Below are 26,631 nucleotides of genomic sequence, written 5' to 3'. Positions count from 1 at the left end.
CAGTATGTTTCCTTCAGAAATTGGCGACAAGTTTGTGATAAATGTTCAGTGAATTTGAAGCATTACAAACGAATGTATTTTATTAATCATTTGTGAATGTCATGAAGTGTAGAGGTTGTTTACAAACCCACTTTTTGAAGCTGTTTATAAATTTCCAACTTATGAGGAATTAATTTCATTGTAAAGTAATTACATTTTGTGAATGATTCAAATGACTAATTTATATGTTTAACACCTTAATTGAAAATGGTTGGTCCTGAAATGAACCCATGTTCACAAAGATCTTGTGTGCCTATTTATTGTACAAAGGTGTAAATACTATGGGCCCTTGATAGTATTCAGTGAACCGGCTTTTATAAATATTAGCTGCGATCCAGTTTGTTGCCGTTATGTCCAGGCTATAGTTCATCCCAATCTGAACCTACCGAGTATAATAATAAAGATAATGCATATCTCATGTTCACATGGCAAAATGAGAAGCAATACAATGAGGATCAAGAACAGGCATAATAAAACAAATATCAACCTCAACTGAGGTAAATGTGAGGTTATGTTTGCCCTTTGAGAAAAGTTATTGTCAGTGTAAACTTGGACAATGTCCTATTTCAAAGAAAAAATATAGCCTTGCACTCACCCACATGAAAGCACTGCGTGCATAATGTAATTTGAACTAAGCAAAGTAGTAGCCTGCATCTACAATTATCAAATGTACATATTTAGGAAAAAAATATATAATGTCCTGTTTAGGAGTTTAAAAGGTAGTTTTTAAAAATTTATTTTCCAAGCAATGGTACAAATTACTCTGTTGTCGATCACTGCTATGTTATACACATTGTGTGGCAAAAGCATATTTCATACACAAAAGTAATGCATACTTGTTTTGAAAAGCACTTTCATTTGAAGTAGGTCAGTAAACGCTGCAGGATATGACACAATACTTGGACTGACACATGTTAATGGCATCTGCTCATCTGAACTCCATTACTACCAAGTTGGCTCTAGATACTTGAATTGAATGGTCTGGTTCCACCCTCTTAGTCAGTTTGTTCATGATCCAAATTGGCATCAGTTTAATTGTCTGGTCCTTCAGTAATTTCGATAATATTAGAATTTAACTGAAAGATGGAGCTAATTTACAACAGTTCAAAATGAAACAGTGTTTTTATTGAAGCAATGACGCATTACTGATTGCATTGTTTGCCACTGAGCCAACAAATCATACTAGAACAGTGCTGTAGTTGGATAACATTAAATTTTGTAGTAATTTTATTCCAGCAAATTATAAACCTCCGATATGATAGATATGAAAATCTTTACTTACTGTCTATGAAACTTGTATTAATGCAGAGTAGGTAGATGGGCAGCCTAGTCCCATGTTTTTCATAGCGCAGCTGTGAAACTCGCTAAGAGGGGCATATGGGAGTTTTAAAAATATTTTGTCAGCTTTTGCCTGCTCCCTTTGGGGGAAACCTATAAGATTTCCCTCCATGATGAGTGGTTGGGGATTTAGTTAGGGTCACCTTCCACCACCACAACCAACCCGGTTTAACTTGATCTGTGGAGGAGATGAGGCCGCACAGAGCAATACCAACTGCTGGGGGGGAAGACAAGCAGGCTTGTAGGAAGAGTTCTTTGTTCTTAAGGGCAACACGGTAGCATTATGGATAGCACAATTGCTTCACAGCTCCAGGGCCCCAGGTTCGATTTCAGCTTGGGTCACTGTCTGTGCGGAGTCTGCACATCCTCCCCGTGTGTGCGTGGGTTTCCTCCGGGTGCTCCGGTTTCCTCCCACAGTCCAAAGATGTGCAGGTTGGGTGGATTGGCCATGATAAATTGCCCTTAATGTCCAAAATTCTATAACCTAGGACAAAAGTTCGGCACAACATCGTGGGCCGAAGGGCCTGTTCTGTGCTGTATTTCTCTATGTTCTAAGAGATTCTACCCCCTCAGAATCTTCAGCGAGCATTGTACCAACTTTTATATCACTCAAGAGCAATGCATGAGTTAAGTGCACTAATGTAATCACAGAAATCTGTGCCCTTGTGGATGGAAGACTTGGACCTCACTGCCCAGCCAAGACTGGATTGTCTGTGACAATCAGTTTTATGTGACTGGAACTTTTCAAATGCCACAGGTGCCAAATGTTGTCAGTCAGAAATCACAATCATTTATGCATTTCTGCATAAGGGAGGTTGCTGGAGCTTTGTTGCTTCAAAAAATAACTATGACCAGACAGAGAGCTCCAGGATTTGACCGGATTGTGGGATTTCCCATTGCCCAGGAAGCCAATTACTGCACGTGTAGCCATGCAAGTTCTTCATTTAAACATGAACGTATTCAGGAATTGGAAAGAATTATTTTTCTTCAGCTTGGCTGGGAACGTCATTATTATGCTGATGAATACTTCCTATCCAGGGGGTTGCCATGATGATTTTCGAATGAACCCAGCACAATGTGCATGGCTGGCTACTCAATGACAAGGGATACCCTCTGATGCCATAGCTGGTATGTCCAAGACAACTGTTGAGCACTCATACAGTGCAAAAGACTCTGGCATTAGGAGAATCATTGAGCAGATGTGTGCCTTAACTGGTTCCGAAGTGCCCTGCACTACACAGCTGATAACGTTTCTGGATTTGTGCTAACTTGCTGCATGTTCCACATTCTGATGATCATGCAAGACCACCTGTATCATGCCAGAAGGTGAAACACAGCAGGGGGAAGAAGAGGAAAGGGGACCAAGGAGCACACACAAGGATTTCAGCTAAGTGGGCTGTATTTGGGAGGGATATTCGCTGTCATCAGTGAAGACTGCTTTTAAGAGACATCCTCTGCAATCAAACTTTGAAGTACTGTTGCCAAACACCTTTCCATTTGGGCAGAGGATTCATCTAGAGATCCATCATCTGTAATCAATCTTTACAGCCCCATCCTTCTCCTTGAACAAAACAGTAAGACCCGTTAATTCCACTACCACCCAATCACCATAATCACCATTTATCCATTAAAAGCAAACAATGAAAACATTACAATAACAAACGGCAATAAGAAATAATAAACTACTCTGCTTACCCTCAGTGGTAATCCTCTGTAAGTGCGACTACAATGTATATCTCTGGTGGCAGCAGCATTTGAGGTGGAGGGCTGCTAAAAATCTGAAGATATCAATTCAGATGGCTCCCTATATGGCTAGAGAGGCTGTGGTCTATGGTGGCCTTGCCTCAAACTGAAGGGTCTCAGCATAAGCTTCAGCAGTCTGGACCATCTGGCTGATAGACAACTGCGAAGGTAGAAGCAGAGGGCCGAAGGAGGGACCATGAATGATGGCGGCAGGAGAGAGGTAGGTTCCTGCTCTCTGATTTCCATGCTGGAGGACAGATGTCTGAACAACAAAGACTCTCTGCAAGGCCCTTTCAATCAAGGAGCCCAGAGCTGCTATGGCAGCTGCCTGAGCTTTTATGCAACACTGACTTCAGTCAGTGAGTAGCCAGCCATGCACATTGTGTTGGGTTCATTTGAAAATCATCATGGCAACCTCCCTGGATAGGAAGCATTCATCAGCAGAATGATGACGTTCACAGCCAAGCTGAACAGTGAAGAAAAAGACTCCGCAGGTCACTGAATTAAATTGGCCAACTTTACATGCTGGAGAGGGTAGGTTCCACGCCCCACGACAAGTCAACAACCAAGTTTGAGGTGGACTCCTCCATCCCCGTGCTGCATGAGCATCAAACTTCTCTCTTTTTAAACCCATCAGTCTTCTTCTGTAGCTTGGCTCTTTAAGGTCTTATAGAATCTTCAAATTCCTACAGTGAAAGAGGCCATTCGGCCTATCAGGTCTGCACTGACCCTCTGAAAGAGCACCTCACCCAGACCCACTCCCCCGCCTTATTCTCGCAACCTCATAATCCTGTCTGACCTGCACACTAAGGGGCAATTTAACATGGCCAATCCACCTAACCTGCACATCTTTGGACTGTGGTAGGAAATGGGAGCACCCGGAGGAAACCCACGCAGACGAAGGGAGAAACTGTAAACTCCACACAGTTACCCAAGGCCAGAATTGAACCCGGGTCCCTAGCACTGTGAGGCAGCAGTGCTATCCACCTTGCCGCCTCTGTGAAATTTCTGCAGCAGAAGTAGTATGTGACCTTGCTCTGCAGCATCTGTGTTCTCCCTTCTATCCAGCATGGCTGCAGCCAACTAGCACCTGGGCATTTGGCAGTGAAGATTCCTGTTCAAAATTATCCACTAAGTTATACAGGAATGGGGGCCACTGAGCTGCCTGTGACAGTGGTCGCAATTCATGCGGTGCCTTCTTCCGCACTTTCTTCATTCACTTCCTTAAGGAGGCAAAGTGACTCTTCCTCTCCTCGTTCCTCCAGGGGCACAGCAGGGTGAATCTTACTCCTGGGAGTCTGAAACGATAAAGCTAGAAGGGTTAGGGTAGAGTGCATGTGGTGACTATAGGTGGATATTTGTGAGGTGACCATACAAAGCTTGTGAATGGGGATCGGTTTGGGGGATTAGGGGTTAGGAATTATTGTGGAGGATATGTAACAAAGCTGGAGTGGCTACATATCTTTCAATATTGTTCTGCCTATGACCACAGCGTCTGCCATCCTACTCCCAATCACTGAAAGAACTGCCTCCTCAAGGGAATGACTATGTAGAGTTGTACTTCCCTTCGCCCAGTCATACCCTGCTGCCGTTCTGTTATGTGCTATATTGTCCTGCAGAGGAAAGTGTGGTGATTGTAAATGAGTGTATTGATAGCTATGTTTGTATGTTCGGCCTCACATGGCTGAAGAGTTGTGCAAACTGTTCTGAGGTATGAGTAGTCACTATGAAGGATGCATTGTCAGTGTATAGTTAAATGGGGGGTTCAAAATGTTGAGGTTGTGATGTTGCTGGTGGCACAGTTATTAAGAAGTGTGTTTCAGAGATGTGAGCTTGTTTCAAGTCATTCAATTTTGTGGCATTGGAGTCACGTCCTGGGGAAAGGACTCCAGGCTGTGACCCCCTTGGCAATCTCCTCGCACATCTGCTGCATGAGTTGTCTCTGTGGCTTGAGGGTAGTGTACAGGACATCCCATATCTAGAGCGCTAGTGCTGCCTCTGAGAACCGTCTAGGTCGGTGAGTCATCCTGAGATGTGCTGTTGACCTGCTGTTTCCGTTTCCCTGTCAGCCAACACCTTCCAAACCCATGATTACTACCATCTAGAAGGGCAGGAGCAGCAAAGACCTGGTAACGCCACTACCTGAAGGTTCCCCTCCAATTCACTCACCGTCTTGACTTGGAAATATATCGCCATTCCTTCACTGTCACTGGGGCAACATCCTGGAATTCCCTCCCTAACAGCACAGTGGGTGTACCTAGACCTCAAGGACTCCAGCGGTTCAAGAAGGCAACTCACCACCACCACCTGAAGGGCAACTAGGTATGGGCAATAAATACTGGCCTAACCAGTGATCCCCACATCCCGTAAATTAACTTTAAAAATATTATCAGCGGAATTTCATGTGTGGAGACATAACTTGCAGTGCTCTGCTTTATTGTCTACAGGCACGTTTAAATATGGTCAACAACAACCAGCCCAAGACTGCAGTCTAAATCCAGATTTGAAACAGATTCATTTTATTAGCACAGCACCCACTTAGTTGTTGTTTTCACCCTTACCCAAAATAACATCCAACGAGTTTCTCAGACTACAATATTGTCCTGAGTGTTCCACAGAGGCCTTTCTTATTTATCATTTTCATTGGCAGATATAGAAATCAAGGGAATAATATTAAGATTTGATAATACTGTATTGAGCAGGGAAGAGGCATATGAACAATTGGCGACAAGGATCTTGAAAAACTGCAGAAGGACATCGACTATTGTGGCATATATGTGCCAAATGCAGCTCAGTATAGAAAAATGTTAAGTAATATACATTTTGAAAGTAATAATAATGGAAGAAAACACACAGGAATATGGGGCCCTTGAGTGTATACAACCAGGTTGTTAAAGGTGGCAGTATAAATAGATTATTCTTTAATTGGATGTAGAATTACTAGCAAGGCCATTATTTGTTGCTCATCCCTAATTGAGAAAGTGGTGGTGAGTTGTATTCCGTTTGGGTAGTGGCACCGACAATATGAGTTCTAAGATCTTGACCCAGCCCCAAAAGGTAAGCCCCTAAAAGGACAAATGATCCTTTTAAATATTTTTCCCTATTTCCATGAATGTGTTATTCTGAATATATTCATAAACTCTAGTTTCCTCCTCCAATTTTTTCCCCAAGATACTACTGGAGATGCGGACCTATAAGATTGTCAGAATAACACAGTTGTCAAACATTATGGGCGAGATTCTCCGTCCCGCCGTACCCATTTTCTGGTGCAGCGCTCTTCCGCTGGCTGCGGGATTCTCCATCTGGCTGCCAGCCAATGGGGTTACCATTGTGGGCACCCCCACGCCGTCGGGAAATCCACGGGCGTGAGTGCGCTGAAACGGAGGATCCCGCCAATGGAGAATCCAGCCCCAGGAGTTATGAAAATGTCACACTTGCTCAAGAACCCTAGTCTATCAACAGCTGTTATAGTTACACCAATAAACCAAAGGATTAGGCATAGTTTTCTGAAGTTCCATATTAATCGTCACTATTTCCCACTGACTGGCTATGTAATTGTGCAATAGAAGAGAGTCCCTTTATTCAGCAACATCGCAAGGCATCAACTGAATGGCCTGGTTGCGCATTTACCAAAGTAGAAAGTATTGCAAAATGCTGTCTCTAGGCTGCAGAGGTTATCTTAATAAATCATAAATAAATTTGTAGCCAATTCTGGGTCACTTTTGCGAACTTCAGGAAAATAGTTCAACAGCCAGTCTCTCAAATACGAATCATGGTCGGATGCTGTCACAGAGTGTTTACATATACAACCAGGTGTAAAAACAAGCTGTTTCATGTTCTGCTTATTCTGATCTGTAATCATTTTGTCTATTATCTTACATTATATTTACTGCCACCAACTCTAATAAATTGGTATATATGAAGGCATATTGTATAAAGCCTTTGAACTGCTGAGATCCAGTGGCACCCTTGTTATAATGCAATGGATGCATTATGTTTATTGTTTGATATCATTTTACTATCTCAACTTAATGACCACGGTGGCACAGGCTAAAAGGGAAGCCTTTGTCAAGTTTTCTATGTAACATTGTGCCTTTTCTAATGAAGAATGTCATGCTAACCCAATCTATAATTTACTGTTCCAGACCTCTCAAAGTAAGCTGAGATATTTGAAGTTTTACAGAGGGGTGCATGGACTCTTGCTATAGTGATCTCAGTGTTAATTGCATAATGCTGCTGGAAATCCCAGATGTACAGGCCAAGAGTCCTGGGAGCTGGGTGAGAAAAGTAACTTTGATGAGGTCTAGAAACGAGGTGGTCATGGATCAACTGCCTTGATACATCTTGCCCTGTTTTCCTGGCCTTTAAGTTCAGCCAGGGAGTGGAATGGATGTTTGATGCACAATGCCATCTTCTATGCCCCACTGCTGAATTTTACCCTCCCTTTTTCCCTGATTCCTAACAATCTAAGGGAAGGGAATAAATCTAAGGAAAGGGAAGGGGAGCAAAATGAAAACAGATGATACTGCAAAAACTCAGCAAACCTGGCAGCAGCTGTGAAGAGAGAAACTGAGTTAACAGGTGGAATTCTCCATTTATGAGAATAAGTGCGGTGGTGGGTGGCATCAGTGGCACCTTTCCCACTGGCCAGTATGGCAGGATCCCGCACCAGATTCTGCACTTGGAAGCTCATTAATTATGCACAGGTGCGTTCCCCTCCACCGCTGTCAGCTGAGAGGTTCGAAGCTCCTGGCACCATACTTAAACACCAGTCCAGCACACATGTGTCACTCCTTCCAGCTCACCTGGCCCCTAGAGATGCTCCCAACATGCCAGGAAGCCAGAAGCAAAAGGTGATTTGCCAGAAGACCGCATCTGCCTTCACTGCCAAAGCTGTTATTTGAGGAGTTCCGGCACAGAGGCTCTACCCCAGGGATGGCTCAAAGAAGCACACCAACCTCACCTCTCCGACCTGGGTGGCCGTTGTCCAGGAGGTCAGCGCCCCTCGTACCTTGCGACGTAGCACCATCCAGTGCAGGAAGCAGATGAATGATCTTATCCACTCCGCCAGGGTAAGTCCTCTCCCACCTTCCTCCACTATCAAAATACCAACATGGCAACATGTACTCAAATGGCTACTCGCTTCGCAAATCTCACACATTCATTCGCGGGGGACACATATCAACACTTTCTGTCTCAACAACTCTTTCACAACACCACTCTCCTATCTGACTTGTTGCTCACACTCTAATCTCTGTCCCTTCTGGGTAGATCACACCACAAACAGAGAACATGCATTTCATCCAACCTCTGCTCCAGCCCCTCTGATCATATGTATTACTTTTATCTCCATACAGGCCAAATTCGTGAAACAGAAACGTCAACGAGCTCAGACCAGAGGAGGGATGGCAGAGATCTTCACCATCAGTAAGTTCGAGGAGGCTGCAGCAGAGCTTGTCGGTGAGGACAGGGGTCACTCCTGTGGCAACGTAGAGCTTAGCCTCTCACAACATTTTACTACGGATCTCAGCTACATAATTTCACTGAATCCTGCAATTCAGTGAGTGCAATGTACTTTGATTTAGCTTCAGCTCATCCACTAAAATTGTCCGTTTGTATTTTCAGGTACCAGCAGACCAGGACCAGCCAGCCAGCTGAGCAACACCCCGAGCCCCCCAAAGCATGTCTGAGGATGACAGTGCTCAGGAACAACCGTCACGGCGCTCACCTGCACTCTCCACCAGCGCAGAGGCACACGCACCTCAGTGGGGCCATAGTTCAAGGTCAGACTTGGATCACCTTCTGAAGAACAGCTCATTGACACGCCCCCACAGCAGTTGGAGGCAGATACAGCTCAGGTCTCTGGCACTCGGAGGGCTGCTGGAGACAAGTCACCCACTCAGTCTCAGTCAGATGATGACCCTCTGGAAGTGGCTACCAGATCGCTGGTGGCAAATGCAGGCAGCGGAACATCGGGCAGTGCTTCGAGAGTCTCTCAGCAGACTACAGCGCACGATGGAGGAGTCCATCTGCATTCCTTCTGCTGTCCTGGCTCCGTTGTGGGAAGGTTTGTAATCTAGTAGGTCCTGCAGATTTGCTCTCTTGCCGCCCACAGGGAGGATGAGAATTTGCCGGACACCCTGGGGGCTTCCACTCCGAATACTCCAAGGGTGTGCAGCCACTCAGACTCCCCTCTGCCTGTGCCCACACCAACTCCAGCAGCACAAGCTACCGAGGGTGCTTCTGCCCCTGAGCAGGAGACCCATCTGAAGCCGGGCCCCTACATGGCTCGGGCCACCAGAGGACGCATGCCAAGATCATCACAGTCACCAGGACGTAGCGGTCAGCAGGCTGCCTCTGCCACTGCTGCAGATGTCACGGCTGCTCCAAGGAGTAGTGGTCGGGTTGGGAAAATTTTTAAAAAAGTTCCCTTTTAAGATTTACATTCATGTAATGTCGATCTCAGTGAAACTTGTCACCAGACCCTTGTGTGTTGTAAGGGAGATGTGTGTAATTCTTTATTAGGAGTGTATGATGGGTGAGTTTTCTACCCATAGACCTCAAGGGATAGCAATGACTGAGGAGCTCTCCTCACCATTGTAAGTCTCTGCATATCTGGGTTTCTGGTGTGTATCAGAGAATACATCCCTGCTGGTGGAATGTCACGTGATCTTTAGTGACATCAGCAGAGTGTTGTTTGCGTGGGCTTTAGTTCTCCATCTTAGATTGTGCGAGCAACATCTCCGAATAAACCTCTCATTGTGTTTGTAAGAAATCCAAGTGTGTGGCATCTCTAATCCTTTTCTCTTTGCGGCACACAGAATATAAGTTTCTGAACTGATGGTGTCCCAAACCAAGATGTGCACTTTAGGAAGAGAGCCCACGCTTGTCCGCATTTCCTTCCTGGCAGTGCCTACGTCCTCGTCTCAACTCACATTGCTGCATTCCTTGCTGGACTTTACATTGACAGAGTGAGCACATTACCCGGACACCAATGACTACAGCTAAAATAATAACCTAGTGAGTTGTAACCTCTAAAGTCCCCAGTGTGAATGCAGGACCCGTCCTCTCAGTGATGGTACAGCTATTCCCTCAGAAGTCATGAAATGGCTCAAAGGGCTAGAGGAAATGTCTCCTGATGATCGGACTTACTTTTGCTCCTCTTAGAACCTTTCAGCCATTAGGGCATCACAGACACGCCTTCCACGTCTCCTCCCCCCCCCCCCCCCCCCCCCCCCCCCCCACTCCATGACATCATGGTGCTCATGTTGTCCCTCAGCATCCCATGGACTTGCAACTCCCTCATTTTCATCTTCCAAGGAGGGTTCTTCCTCCTCCAGTTCATCCTCTGGCAGGCCCTCACCTCTCTGCATAGCCACTTGTGAAGGGCACAGCAAACTGCAATCATGTGGCAAACCACCTGAGTAGTTCAGGCATCTGAACTGCATCTTCAGAAGTCCTATGGTCTGCTCTATGGGGAAGCATGTGATGGCGTGAGCAGTGTTGTACCTTTCCACAGCTGGAGTCGGAGGGCATCGTACCAGTCATTGACCAATATTTAAGAGTAGTCTTCATCCCCCAGCAAAATCCCTGCAGACGTTATGCCTCTTAGAAATTCGCAGGCACCTGGGAATGACACATGATGAAGGTATCATGGCAACACTCAGGGTCCTGAGTGCACGTGCAGGTTGTGCTTGCGATGGTCACACATGGACTGCACATTGGCGGAATGAAAGCCCTTGCAGTTAATGAAAACGAAGGGCTGCTGTCGCACTGGTATAGTCAATTGCACCCTTACTCTGAAGAAGCCCGAGATAGCTGTGAAGCCCGTAAATCACTGATTCTGGCTACTCTCATTCAGAGGAAAGTTTACATAACCATGGGTCTTCCTGTATCGGGCATCTGTCATTTCCTTTATGCAGTTATATGTTACTAAGAAATGATGCAGAGGTCCCTATTCGAGAGGCAAGGAGGTAAGAGTGCTCCTGTCACCTTCGGGGCCACTGGCAGGAGGAAACCTCCAAACACACTCAGGTCTTCTCAGATCATGGTCTGGGGCGAATGGGATCAAGGGCTATGGGGAGAAGGCAAGGTAAGACTAATGAGTTGGATGATCAGCCATGATCGTGATAAATGGCGAAGCAGGCTCGAAGGGCCAAAAGGCCTCCTCCTGCTCCTATCTTCTATGTATGTATCATGTGGCATATGTGGCGGATGAGATCTCTGGACAATTGTAGCCTTGCTGTACATTGTCTCTCATTCATGTGGGTAGGAGACTCGGTGTGGTAGATCCTCAATGTGGCACCTCTTGTCCACTGTTTAGGTTTCTGCTCCTCAGCCTCCTGTTGATGCTCCGACTCCCCCTGGCCATGGCCCACGGGCAGTACCTCTAGCTGAAGCTACATGTACCGTCGCCTTTCTATCCTTAACCTCCTGCATCAAATGAGGATTTTAAGAAAAGCTCCTTGGACCATTAGATCCATTACCACTTTTGCTTCCTCTCGGAAAAGATATATTCCAAGACCAGAATGGTTAATGGGTGCAGAAAAGAAAGATGTGAATGAAAAACCTATGGGAAAAGTTGGGTAGTTAAGGTTTGGCAAACTAGATTGCATTGTTCCTCGTTGTCCCTGGGACTCAAGCAACCACATTGGGGTGAGCAGCATTCCATTCCACAGAGATGAGAACTTAGAACATAAGAATTAGGAGCAAGAGTTGGCCATCTGGCCCCTCGAGTTGCTCTGCCATTCAATAAGTTCATGGCTGATCTTTTTCATGGACTCAGCTCCACTTACCTGCCCGCTCACCATAACCTTTATTCCTTTACTGTTCAAAAATCTATCTATCTTTGCCTGAAAAACATTCAGTGAGCTAGCCTCAACTGCTTCCCTGGGCATGGAATTCCAAAGATTCACCTTTCGGTGAAGAACTTGTGCATTACATGATTGAACCAATATGGCTCTGATTTGGCATAACCATGAGTTTTCAGTTGGTCATAGTGAATGAATGGAATCTGTTTGGCCACTGATGAATGGCATTAATTGTTAACCCTTGGCTCCCCTTCGGTTGGTGGGGACATGGGTTGGCACGAAGTTGGCAGAGAGGCTAAAAAGGACCATGGGGATGAGTGGGGGCATGGGTTGGCATAGGGGATATGGGGGCTTTGGGGGTGGGTAGAGGAGCATAGGGTGGAATAGGAAGTATAAGGGGCTATGAGGAGTGGGCAAAGGGGCTTAGGGGCAGCTTGGTCTGGCATAGCAGGGGCATGGGAAGTGTGTTGCGAGGATAAGGGGGTATGAGGGCTGAAGGGCTGTTTTTTGTTTTGTTAATGTTTTAAGTAGCTTCACCAAAATGCCGGACCACAGAGCCCATCTCCCCACCCAGAGCATTCACACTCATTCCGGGGGTGGTGGACCCGATTTCTAATACAGCTAGCTCTGCCACGCCGGAATGAAAATACCTTCCCGGATACTTTTCCCAGGTCAGGTTGGCGGAGCCAGGAAATGTCCCATCTCTGTGCTCCCAACCCAGGAGCGAAAATCCAGGCCCAGCTTTCAACATGCATGAGTTGCAATGTTGCTTTTTGATGACATAAGGAGAAGAATTCCCGAGTGAAAGCCTTGATGTGTTTTCTTGACATGGAGGGAGAGGTGCCCACTGATTTTTTAAAAATGTTTTTCAAAATGGTTTGGGGTCCCAGTCATCTTTATAAATCATCCTACATAAATATAGTGCAGTATTTTGGGACAAAATATTGCTTAGATGTTCATGGCATAATCTTTCCAGTGCAATTTAAGTTTGTATTTTGTGGTGTTTGAAAGCAAAATAAATTCAATAGTAGTTACTATTATGGACAGTTAAAGTGCCACAGTTCTGCCTCATTACAATTAAAGTGTTGTGACTTCGGAATTTGAGTGTCTGGTTACAAAATGCATTTTCTGACTATCCCAGATGAAGCTCTTCCGATTTAAAATTTTTTGTCTTCAACTTTTTCATAAGTTGGTTTCAGGGCCAAAAATATACTCTTTCATAAACTTAAAACAACCCGAAAGTTGAATTTTCTCAGTCGACTTATAACCTACATATATTTATACAAAATCGTGAGCCTTGGTTTGACTCATGACCTGGACAGGACTTATATTTTTGAAGATTGGTAATTGATGCTCATGATATCACATAGGACGGTAAAATACCTAGGGCATAGTGAAATCAGAAAAGAGACATGTGAGACAGGGAAATCTGGACCTGGTAAGTAAGTTTGTATCAATAGTTCACAAGGAACATCTGTCATAGCAGATCTTGTGCCCAAACAATAACACCCTGGCTGCATACCAGGTATTTTCTCAACATGTTGGCAGAATCCTACATTACTGCTTTATGTGAAAAGGAGCTAAAGATGTCTCTGTTCAATTTTTGGTATGCTTTTATAAATAGTGCCTACTTTTAAGGGCCTTAGAGTAATGGTTTTGACTCTCAACTGAATATCGGAAACATTGTTTTTTTTGAATGAAGTGCTTTGCTGACTTCCTGTCTCAACCATGTAACAATAAGTTTTGCATAGAGTTTGCATCTCAATGCCCATCATTATGCCCTGTTTTATTTCTATTTTTAAAGCCCCATTGAATAGAAGTAACTATTAGTCTTTTATCATGTCAACTCCATTGAACGGATGGAAAGATTAATTGAATATGAACATGTCAGGCAAAGTGGGTGGCACGGTGGTTAGCATTGCTAACAGCACCAGGGACCAGTGTTCAATTCCGGTGCTGGGTGATTGTGTGGAGTTTGTACACTCTCTCCCCATGTTTGCGTGAGTTCCCTCCGGGTGCTCCAGTTTCCTCCCACAGTCCAAAGATGTGCAGGTTAGGGGTTAAGGGCACCGGGCAGGGGAGTGGGTCTAGGTAGGATTAACTGGGCCATTCAACCCCTTGACTTTCCAGGTGACCAAACAAATTGGGGGCTTTCCACCCCCCTCTCGATCCAGAGTAAGCCATTTCCGCCAAGAGGGATTATCCAACAGTTACATAGAAAGTACAGCAACCAGACCTCCCCAAGATGACTGCCAAACCCACTAACAAGATTAAACAAAGAAAAATCTGCAATCACTGTCAGCAAACTACCCCCCCCCCCCCCCCCCCCCCACATCCTCGCCCTCAGACACCACTACACCCAAATTTGCATACGGAATACAGCAAGGCAAACATAAAGAACTAAAACCCAGTTCTAATAAACCTAACCCCAAACAGGACATCAACACAAAGCTCATTATCTAAAACAGAACTACTATAATGAATTGCAGTCAATCCCTCTACTCTACTCCCGTTAGCTAACTTTTCGGCTAGCAGGTGGCTCCCACCCAGAGTGAAGTAAAATGCTAACAGATAAAACCCCAACAAAGTATAAAAAACCCTTAAAACAACAGGGAGCTATATATTTTCACAACAGTTAGAACAAAAACCCACATAAAACTAAACCCCAGATCAAAACCCAATTTTTAAAACATTCAACCCCAACAAGAACAGAAACATGCAAACATGAACAAGGAATTTCAACATGCCCATCCCCAATATCCAAAAACCTCAATCGCCCGAGCCCACCCCATGCATCTTTACAAAGGAATCAGCCTCCCCAGGCGCATCAAAAAAATAGTATTTTCTCTCAAAAGGCATTCTTGGCCACGCCAGGTACACCACCTCAAACTGGAAATGCTTTTCTACAGGTCTGCCTTGGCTTTGTTGAACACAGCTCACTTCTTTGCCAGCTCTGTTCCCACATCCTGGTAAAACCGGATGGCGTGGCCCTCACATTTGTAGAGGTGATGCTCCCTCGCCCATCTCGAGACCGGCTCTTTTTCTTTGAAGCTGTGAAACTTCCCGATTACTGCTCACGGTGGTTTGGCAGGACGAGGCTTCTGTTGGAGTGTCTGGTGGGCTCAGTCCAGCTCAGGAAGGAATGTGAGTCCACCCTCCCCCACCATCTTCCCAAACATCTCTACAAAATACTCTGTGGGAGTTGGGCTTTCCATCTTCTCGGGCAGTCCCACAATTCGGATGTTTCGCCTACTGGAATGATTCTTCAAATCATTCACTTTGGCCTTCAGCGCTTTATTCGCATTAGCCATCAGAGATATCTCCACTTCCAGAGGCAATCTGGATACCATGCCTTGTATCGTGGTTCCATGTACCTTTACTGTTTTGTTGGTCCTCTCCACAGCCAAATGGATGGGAGACAAGGCCTCTTCCATCAATTTGTGGAGATCCCCCAATGCAACCTGTCAGCGTTTGTCAAATTCTGTCGATCTCGGCCATTAGTGGAGTGCTAGAGGCTGCCTCCGTCATTTTTTCCACAATCGAGCCCGAGAGGCCTCCAACTCTGTCGACGAACTTCTATTTTTAGCCTTTTTTCTCCTGGGGTTTCTGGGCATTTAACCTATGTAGGTTCTTTATCCCATTAATATGTGCATTTTAAAATGAAAATGCCCCCTTAAACTAAGCAAAAAAGGCTAAAGGGAGCCACCTCATGCAAGCCTTCCCCCTATATAATGTCACCAGAATTCTACTGTCTTTTATCCATTTGTACTGACTTAAACCATAAATGTGTCTCGCTGGTATTTTCTTAATTAATCTTCTTATAAAATTTCAATAATTATCCCATAAATAAGTGCTATTATCTTCAATGAAAATGTTGGGTAGCAACTGTCAGCTACTAAAAGCTGCATACGTAAAACCTTGAACATAGAAAATTCACAAGGCACTACACAGATAGACATATGGAAAATGAACAACGAGATGGGAATGGTGGGATTAAGAAAGAACACCAAAAGTTTGGATAAAGGGATTGGGTTTTGAAGAAGTTTTTAAAGAAGGTGTGAAGTAGATAAGTTTTGGGGGGTAATTCTGAGATGGGACTCAGGTGGTTGAAGGCAAGAAGGTGAGAATGAAGCAATTGGGGATTGAACAAGTGGCCAGAGTCAAAAGGATGGAGACTTTGGGGAATGAGGGTGCTGAAAGACTGAAAGAGATTGCAGAGCTAGTGCAGGATGATGATCCGGAAGGAATTGAGGATATAGGTAAAAGTCAGTAAGGATAGGGTGATGAGTGATGAGATTTTCTGAGACAAGGTATATGCAGCAGTTTTGAGTATGATGCAGTTGGTGGAAGTTGAAAGACAGCCAACGTTCCTCTAAAAGCTCAGTTATGTAAAGTTGAACAAATGCGATTAAACCTGTGTAAAATTGAATCATTTATGCACCAAGATTATACATACATTTTTGTAAATTTACTCACCATTGACCAGCTAATCTGGGTAATGCTTTTTAAAAATAATTTCAGTTCAATTGATATCTACTTCAAATAAAAAGAATTTAATGCCATTTCTAATATTTGTATTTTGAAGGGTTGGAAAATCATGGATTTCAGACCATTGTTTTCAATGACATTGGCTAAATTTATTGTCTCCAGAACTATCTCTATGGGCGCGACTTAACGGAAAGGAAACAGAGTCCCTGCCGGCTTGGCAGTGCCACCTCGGCATCATGGCAGTGCCAGGGCAGCACCCAGTTGGCACTGCCAGGGTGTTAGGCTAGCAGTGCCACCGTGCCTGGGTGGCATCGGGGGTTCCAGGGTAAGTCCCTGCCCAGAGCCTGATCACCCAGAGGCCCCCAATCACTTGGGAGACCCCCTCCCCCGCCCGCAAGTGCCAGTGAGCCTGGTCAACGTTTCTGGAAACCAGAACTAAATGGCACCCGACCTGGGTCTCCAAGGCAAGGCCGTTCGATCCCTGGAGCTGGGTAGATCCAGTGTAGACCTATTTAAGTGAGACTAACGACTCACTTGAATATGCAGATCCAAATCGTAATTTTTTGTGAGATTTAATTAGATCTCGCGAGGCATGACGAGGTCGGTAAATCCCGCAAGAGGCCTCTCGTGAGGTTTACTGGCCTCGATGCGTCCTGAGTCGGGTGTGGCGAGGCTGTTAGATCGCGCCTATATGTTCTAAGAAGAAACAAATATATATATCTCCATTTTTAGGTTCTTAAACTAGCACAGGGCTAAATCGCTGGCTTTGAAAGCAGACCAAAGCAGGCCAGCAGCACGGTTCAATTCCCGTACCAGCCTCCCCGAACAGGCGCCGGAATGTGGCGACTAGGGACTTTTCACAGTAACTTCATTTGAAGCCTACTTGTGACAATAAGCGATTTTCACTTCACTTCACTTTGTCTTTGCTAAAGCAAATCAGGCCGTATAACCTGTCTCAGCTATGCTGTGCTATCAGGCAACTGTTTATTTATCCAAGGCTTCTAGATGTCACCCTTGTTGTTAATGTCTGCCAGACAGTAGTATGAAAAACAAGCTCAGCGTCTGAGTAGATTCTAATACTTTTCTTACTTTTAAATAGTGTAGGTTTTCTCTTGGCTAAACTCTTCTTATTATGCTTCTATGTAGTGCTAAATCTCATACTAATTATTTCATGCCATTCAGTATTAGATTTGCACCTCAGCAAGATTTATACTGCATTGTTGGATTCATTTATCTTTGTTACTCCTCCACTTTTATAAACCATGTGCAATACATCTTTCCATTATTAAAGTGCATTTCATAAATGTACGAAAATATGTAGTTAGCACAGTTGTAACAACTAATTAAATATTTACAAGTCCACTAAACTTTTTATTGCTCTTCTGTGCCAATAATTGACTGTTATCAGGCGTTAAAATGTTTGTGGTTGTTCAGTTACATGATTACCAGCTTTAAACAGTGTGTAAACTGGCAGAAGCTACTTGTCTATATATTCATACTACTTGAACATCGTGATGTTTTTCTTTGCTAGTAGACACTGGTGCAAGTATTATTGTAGTGTTTTTTTTGTAAATAATAAGTTATAGTTTGTAAGTAAATTTGAAGAGTTAACATCAGATTCCATGCTTGTCGAATACTGGAGTGATAATTGTGGATAGTTATTACTCGAGACTACAAAGCCCCATGTTGCCCATGCGGCCAAATGTAAACAAGTTCGACAACATACTTTAAACTCTAAACAAGTCTCTTGGATTTGAGATGGAATGTTCAGAATTAATTGAAAAGAAAGATAACCATATTTATGCCAACTAATCTGACAAAGCATCTTCAAAGATATTTTAAAACCCCAGTATCTGGTAAACTTTGTTTTTCCTGCTTTAATGAAGAGCTTGGTTGTTCGCTACTGATGAACTTTATGATTCTGAAACCAAGGAGAGGTTCTAAACTGACGTCTACAAAAAGAGATTACGTTAACAATATCTGAACACAATGGAAATAATTTTCAGCTTTTATGTAACGTGCCTTGTATCATAGAATTTGCAGTGCAGGAGGAGGCCATTTGGCCCATCGAGTCTGCACCGGCCCTTGGAAAGTGCACCCTACTTAACCCCGAATCTCCATCTTATCCCCGTAACCCAGTAACCCCACCTAACCTTTTTGGACACTCAGGGCAATTCACCATGGCCAATCCACCTAACCTGCACATCTTTGGACTGTGGGAGGAAGCCGGAGCACCCGGATGAAACCCAGATATGGGGAGAATGGGCAAACTCCACACAGTGACCCAAGCCGGGCATCGAACCTGGGACCCTGGAGCTGTGAAGCAACAGTGCTAACCACTGTGCTATCGTGCCACCCATTCAGAACTGATGGTCTCCATAAAATTAGGCCCTTCCTTTACCCTGACTGTCTCATATTGAGCCTTCTAGCACCTTTGGCTAAATTGTTTATGATCACTATTTCACAGTTCAGCTTCATTTGCAGGTCGTGTAACGTGTAATGTTCTAAATGCTGCATTGTACATAACTAGCTTTTCCTTAAGTCAGATCTTGCTAGAAAGGGGCATCTCTTGCTGTGAGCCATTAATTTTTTTTGTAACCCTTCTGTTCAAAAATATTTTGCGCTATAACTTAATGAAAGTGTGAGCAGATGATGGTGTGTTGAGAGCAACAGAACATCTAGGGCCTCAGATATTGGTAGGACCAGCAGTCATAACCAATGAGATTTATGAGTTGAGAAAGAAACCATGGAATGGCTGAGGAGTAGAATGATTTAGCGTCAAGTCAGATGCAGAAAGAGAAATAAATGGGCGAAGAAAGATTAGATTAAGATAGGGAAGTGGGTGGTCGCATACTTGTAATGTTACTGGATTAGTTAGACAGAGCCCTGGACTAATGCTCCAGAGACTTGAGTTCAGATTTCACCATTGCAGCCAGGAGAGTTTAAATATTGGAAAAATATGCTTGTCCCAGTAATGGTGATCATGAAACTACTGGATTGTTGTAACAACCTATTTGGTTCACTAATATACTAATATTCTTCAGGAGAAGAAATCTACCATCCTTACTTATTCTGGCCAACATATGACTCTAAGATTCACAATAAATGGTGGTTCACATCCCTAAAATGAGCAGAAAGGAAAGAAACAGCAAAGAAAAAAAAAAAATCGACATTTTTTTGAGTCATCAACAACAATTTATCACCTTGGGAATTGAGACTCCATAATTTAAATTATTCCATTTCTTGGTCAGAGATCACTAAAAAGGTGCTTCGGCTGCTCTTTACAATATATAGTTCTGAGATGAGAATACACAATTAATGTGTAAATCCAGCAAGTTCTTAAAAATAACTATGAAGCTAAGGATGAGATATTATTTGCAAGGAGCAAAATGCACAGCAGAATAAACTGATCAACAATGCTGGAGATTTGCAATTAAGAGTGAATCTTAAACCCTCAAGTTACTGCCCATTCTGAACATCCTGGGGGTTACACTTGACCAGAATCTGAGCAGCCAAAAAACACTATGGCTACAAGGACAGCTCAGAGGTGGAAATTCTGCGACTAGTACTTCACCTCCCAAAGTCTGTTCACCATCTACAATGTACAAGTCAGGAGTGTAATGGAACACCATCCATTTGTCTGGATGAGTTCAGCTCCAACAAGACAGAACATCCTGCCTGATCGGCACCCCGTCCACTATCTTAAATTCACTCCCTCCACCACAGTGCATAGTGGCAGCAGTCTGCAACATCTACAAGATGATTTGCAGCAAGCCTCCTTTGACAGCCTCCTTCCAAACCTGCAGCCTCTACCACCGAAGGACAAGGGCAGCAGATGCATGGGAACAGCACCATGTTGCAAATTCCCCTCAAAGCTCCACATCGTCTTAACTTGGAACGAAATTCCGGCAACTCCCTTCCTAATAGCACTGTAGGTGTACCTGTACCACATGGATTACAACAGTTTGAAAAGCCTTCTCAAAGGCAATTAGGGATGAAAAACAAATGTTATAACAGTCCATAAACGAATAAAAACAAGTATATTGTTTTAACCAGCTGTTTTTACTTTCGTAGGATCCAGCTCATTTCATCCACAGACTTTATAAGAGTAAAAATTAGAGAACAAATTGCTGAAATGTCTTTAATTCCTAAACATTTTAAATGAATTATAAAAGTTTTAAATACTGTCCGAAATTATCACGTCCCAACTTAGCCATGTTTTGTGGGCGGATTGAAGAACTGATGGTAGCAATATGGGTATAGACAGAAATGGGTGTAAATAGATGTGGCATTGGGTTTTTTGCTGTATTGTATTTAAATTTGCATTTATAATTAAGACTGTTTTCAATAGTTCTCGTGACATAAATTGAGGTGCACCAAAATTCAAACAGGCAGTCAAGCATTTATAAATGGAAACGCTGTCCTCTGTGGGATTTTCATCTTTCTGCTGTCCCTTTTGAGATGTAAATTGGTTGGCAGCAAGCCAAAGATTTCCCACATGTCACGTGAACTTCACATGCAGTTAGTGCACTTGTGTCAAACATGCTCAATTAATGCCTGCATATATTTGCCCACTAGGTGACAGTACAACTCTTCTGCCTTTTGTTATCATATGAGGATGAAGTTTACATTGTAGTTAAAAACAAAAAAAATGAAATAAAAATCATAATCCTAGAAACATAAAGTTCAAAATGTATTGATTAGTACTTTTTAAACTAAAAGTTGATAAGTAATCTGAAAGAACATCTGAACAAAGCTGTCTTTTGACTAATGAAGGTTATATCAATAAAATGTTGCATAAATCTTGAATACCTGTATTTATTGTGTATTGTCAACATTTCTGTTGTATTTAGATAGCTTTATATAGAAAGTTTGGTTTGTGGTTTTGGTAAGGAATACTGTAATTAGTACCAGTTTAAGCGCTGTAACAACTTCATTTCATAGGACGTTTTCTAGAAATAGGTGCGAACATTTGGCAAGTTTCGTTTTTCAAATATCATTTTAATGCCACAAATGTGAAATAGCATTATTTCAAAATTTTTATTCAATTTTTTGCATATTTGTTTGTAATTTGTTACAATGGCCAAATTACTCAAGTACAAAAATGCAGTTCTCATCATAAGACCAATAAGCTGAAGAATTATTTGCAACACAGCAAGATTAGTAACTATGTTAAAAAATGATTGTGAATATATGTCAGTACTGAACTTGAGCTGGTGTGAGTTGGTCTGTTGCTCAATAGTTTTTTGAATAATTATTTTGTGATTAACCAAAAATCCCAAAGTCTTGTGCAGAATAATTATGGTAGGGTGAGTTTCCTACAAATTCATACTTCCATGGTTAAGTAATCCAGAATGAATTTTGTAAACTGCAGATTGCTACCAAGCTGTTTTCTAACCGAAGGTTGGCTAGGGAAGCTGTTCTTCATGTTTGTTAATATCACTATGTAAATTGCTGCTGCATGCATTTAAGAGTACCTTATCCCTCTCACCTGAAAGTGGTTCCTTCTTAACTGAGATTGGGAATTTATCTTTTAGCAATCATAGGCACATACAGATTTTCTGCTGTTCTGTTGAATACAAGGCCTTTGACAGAATATTGCACACCTACTTGATGGATGTGCCCTCCAAAATGGGGTTTAGAAAGGAAATCCGCAATTGGATCCAACTGCACTACACAAACATCAGTAGTGCAGTTCCAATCAACAGGTGGGAAACAGAAAGCTTTCCAATTAAATCTGGAGTCAGGCAGTGCTGCCTTCTCTCTCATCCTGTTCGTGTGTTGTATAGAACCATTTGCTGATCACATCAGGAAGGATTCAGACATAATAGGGAGCGGAGGCATTCAAGTCATAGCCTTCTTGTACATGGATAACTTCACCGTCTTCTGCTTGTATTTGCCATTGGTACAGAGACTAATCAGCATCTGCAACCAGTTCGAACTGGCCTCGGCTGCCACGGTAAATCATGGCAAGAGCGAGGCCATGTTTTTAAGGAACTGGGCTGACTGATTTCTTGTCCTCTTCAGACGGCCTGAAGGTGCTGGGGGTATAGTTTTAATAATCTTTATTAGTGTCACAAGTAGGCTTACATTAATACTGCAATGAAGTTACAGTGAAAATCCTCCAGTCGCTACACTATGGTGCCTGTTCGGGTATACAGAGGGAGAATTCAGGATGTCCAATTCACCTAACAAGCCCGTCTTTCAGGACTTGTGGGAGGAAACTGGAGCACCCGGAGGAAACCCATGCAGACACTGGGAGAACGTTCAGACTCTGCACAGACAGTGACCCAAGCCGGGATTCGAACTGGGTGCCTGCTGCTGTGAAGCAACTGTGCTAACCGCTGTGTTACTGTGCCGCCTGCATTTTGGAGGGACCAGGGCATGCTTTAGAAACCAGAAAGAATGAGTAGGTATAATGAATAGGTATATATAGGTATGTGGGAGTGACATACCCTCTCCATTGCAGGTACAAACCTGGTCAACAGGTGCGAGGCGCACTCAAGTGTTACTATACATCGTGCAGGTCTGGCCCATTCCTCACTCCACTTCATCTGGGGGTCAAGAAAGGACCACGTTCAAAGGGAAACAATGTACAAATGTCTACATAAAGGGGAAAAAAACTTTTCCAACATCACCCTAATCCTGATGGCCACCTTTGTGTGTGGCTGCATCAAGCTGTGCATAGGTCCTTGGTACGCAAATACCATGTATCACTATGTGCTGAAGTTTCACCTGTCCCCAGTGTTGCGAAGGTTGCATCTGGCCATAGTGCTGCGGAATGTTCCAAGTAGTTGGACCATGCCGTACCACCTGACCCTCGTGGAAAAAGTTATGCAGAAACACCTTTGCCCACGTCCATCCGGCAGTGGTCTGCACGTAACATCCTCGAGGCCCTTCGGGAAAAGGAGATGATGGATTCTGTCAGATGGTTCACTGAGCAGACTGTCAAGGTCATTTGGCAGAATACCTCATCATCAGAACTTTCAAACAAGTACCAGGATCTAGCATGGCTGGTGGTGATAAAGTCCCTCCCCATCAGATCCTTCCTACACACCCGGAGTCTCAACCCATCTGAACGCTGCCCTTGAGGTGACTGTGGTGGGGAAAAGACTGTTGTCCACCTCCTTGTGGAATGTGCCTCTGCAAAGAAAGTCTGGAGAGAGATGAGGGGCATGATTCTCCCAGACCCACGCCGGGCCGGAGAATTGGCGCAACCGCGCCACCCCGACGCCGGCGCATGATTTTCCAAGGTGCGGAGAATTGGCACCATTTGCACTGACACGTTTGGCGTGTTGCCGGTCGCGGACCGCTGTTCGAGGCCGGGCTGCCGATTCTCCGGCCCGCATGGGCCGAGCGGCGGCACGGAAAAAGCAGAGTCCTGCCGGCGCCGTCCACACCTGGTCGCTGCCGGCGGGAACTCTGCGCGAAGGGTCTGGGGCGGCCTGTGGGGGGTGGGCAGGAGGGGGGTTCCGTCCCCGGGAGGGGCCTCTGATGGGGTCTGGCCCGCGATCGGGGCCCACCAATCGGCGGGCTGGCCTCTTCCACCCCGGGGCCTACTTTGTTGCGCGTCCAGCACCAGAACCCCCGCACCATGCTGCATCGGGGACGGAGCATTCAGTAAGGCCACCGCGCATACGCGGGTTGGCGCGTCGCCACTGCGCATGTGCGGGTTGGCACCACCCCCAGTGCATGCCAGGAAGTAAGGCTGGAGCGGCGTGAACCGCTCCAGTGCCCTGCTGGCTCCCTGTGGGGAACAGAATCGCTACTGCCCGCGCCCGTTTCGCGCCGTTATGAAATGCGACGGCATTCACGTCGGCGCGGACACTCTGTCCCGCGATCGGAGAATCGCGCCTGAGGTGTTTTTTGTCAAAGTTCATCACAAGGAGCACCGTGATGCAGGTATCTGTGCTCTACAGGCTGTTCCGAGGGACGCTCAATGAGACAACCATCAGCTGTTGTTGGAGGATAGTCAAATCGGTGAAAGCCATTCTTTGGTCTGCCTGAAACTTGCAGGTTTTCCAACTCAAAGTGTTGTCCCTGACCGAGTGCTGCAGATTTGCAAAGCCCAGGAACACGTGGTAAGGATTGTACTAAAGTGTGGGTCAACCACCGCAGAGCTAAAATGGGGGAAGGTTGCTGTCTAAGACCTTTCAGCCACAGTAAACTAAGGGGCGGGAATTGTATAGAGTCCTCTTGGACTGTATGCCACATATTGAATGTTTTCGTGAATATTACATGCATCACAATTGTATTGAATACAATTTGGTCTTGGTTGACAACTTAAATACCATTGCCCCATTTGTCATGAGCATTTTGAAATGACTGTGCTGTTTCTTTGACTATTTTGAGACACCTGAAGAGTGCAACATGATGTATGTAGGGAACCTGAATAGTATTGCACTTTGTGTGATGGCCATTTTGAAATATTTGTAATTTTTTTTCAGGTATTTTACAAATAAAGTATATTTCTACAACCAAATAAATGATAGCATCAGCACTTGCAACACTGGTTCATGCTTAGAAAATGATGAATTAAGAAAGATTGATACTTATGAGCCATTGCTTCATAAAATGTTTCATGGTACAGTTTTCAAGATGAACAGAGGTGTTTTCCTGTTCAATATTTATTCTTCAACCAACATCATTAGAAAGAGATTATCAGGGTCATTATCACATTGCAGTCTGGGGAACCTTGTGAGCAGTTTTGACTGCCACATTTCTTACATTACAACTGTGACTGCACTTCAGAAGTACTTAATCACTGTAAAGTACTTTGGAACATCCTGATGGCGTGAAAGGTGCTTTATGAATGCAAGTCTTCTTTTATTAATAATGGGGCAAGGTCTGTTGTCAATGGATAAATGCACAACAGTGAAATACCAATCTGATCGGACAGCTGTGACAATTCAAGTATACCTCAAAGGTTAGGAACATAGTTATATTTGTTGTTTTTGCACTAAAGTCTGGCAATTAACTCTGATCACGAGAAACACTTTTGTAGTCTGCTATAGATATTAATATCTATAAAACAGCCTCCAAAATGGTGTCACAAATCTTACTTTCAGGTTCTTTAAAGGTCCTTCCACAAATACTGCATACTCATTTTATATGAACATACAGATGAATATTAGGTGTAAATCTGCAATTTTTTTCATATGATTACTGCAAACTAGAGGCCACTTCTGGACCAGTAACTGACCTTAACATTTGATGAGGTGTTCAATGTGTGGAAATCTGGCATTAAAAAACTTTGACAGTTTCCAGGTCACTTACAACATTTTAGCCTTATTAGTTGAATAAAACCAGTTGGAAAATGTTATTGTTATATGTGTAAACTGGGTTTCTTTGATGATTGGAGCTGGAGGAATGTTAGCCATGTTATTTCTTAATCAACTTAAATGACCTAAAAACCAACTATTTTAGTGAAACATTTGAGGATTTGGAATAAGCTGCTGTGACAAGAACAGGACTGCATTTACATTTACGATGCCTATCTTTAAGGTACACAAATTTGATTCTATTATGTGAATTATCTTCTTGTCTGTGAGGGTGCGATTTAACGGGCAAAAAAGAGTCCCGTTTTGGGCACGTGTAGCGGGGTCTTTCCTTGCACCTGCTGCACCGAGAATGGCCCCGCTATCAAAAAGAACTCTTTCTGGCCTCGGTCGAGAATGTCCCATCGAGGTTGCATTTACTTCACTTTCTGCACTGATGCTCCCAGGAAGCAATCGGGTTGACATTCTTAAATGCCACCCTGATCACCCCCTCCCCCTCCCGCCCTACGGATGCCCCACTGCAGCCTCTCGACCCCCGACTGCCCAACTTACCTCTTCGGGGTCCTCGAGCCCCTCGTCACCCCACTTCTTAAAGGCAGGGCACCTCTGGGTCTGATCCCTGGTACGGGGAAACTGGCACCCAGGCACTGATAGCCTGGCACCCTGGCAGTGCCCATCAGCCTGGCAGTTTCACTTTGGCAGTGTCACCCAGTAGCACAGCCAGGGTGTCTGGATGGCAATGCCAAGGTGCCAAACTGGCAGTGCTAAGATGCCCAGGTGCCAGGAGTGTCAGGGTGCCACCCTGCCCAGAGCCCGACCACCCATGGGCCTCCTATATCCTGGGAGACCCCACAGGTGCCATTATGCCAGGTCTACGTTTCTGTGGACCAGGGCTAAACAATGTCATGGCGAGATCTCCCAGGTGCAGGCGTTCA

The 26,631-nt window shown here is 44.3% G+C and overlaps 1 protein-coding gene and 1 long non-coding RNA gene across 2 annotated transcripts in view; one reads left to right on the top strand and one right to left on the bottom strand.

Annotated features, from left to right (window-relative positions):
* Nucleotides 1–26,631, top strand: part of slc25a21 (solute carrier family 25 member 21) — a 781,061-nt gene that overhangs the window by 365,431 nt on the left and 388,999 nt on the right. The window lies entirely within an intron of this gene.
* Nucleotides 4,078–26,631, bottom strand: part of LOC119955027 — a 113,318-nt gene continuing 90,764 nt past the window's right edge. Inside the window, exon 3 of the long non-coding RNA XR_005458372.1 lies at nt 4,078–4,418. This is a non-coding gene — a long non-coding RNA (uncharacterized LOC119955027). The remainder of the gene's footprint in view (nt 4,419–26,631) is intronic.

Source organism: Scyliorhinus canicula, chromosome 2 (assembly GCF_902713615.1).
Source record: "Scyliorhinus canicula chromosome 2, sScyCan1.1, whole genome shotgun sequence".
NCBI lineage: Eukaryota > Metazoa > Chordata > Chondrichthyes > Carcharhiniformes > Scyliorhinidae > Scyliorhinus > Scyliorhinus canicula.
This window is presented reverse-complemented; position numbering and strand designations above follow the sequence as displayed.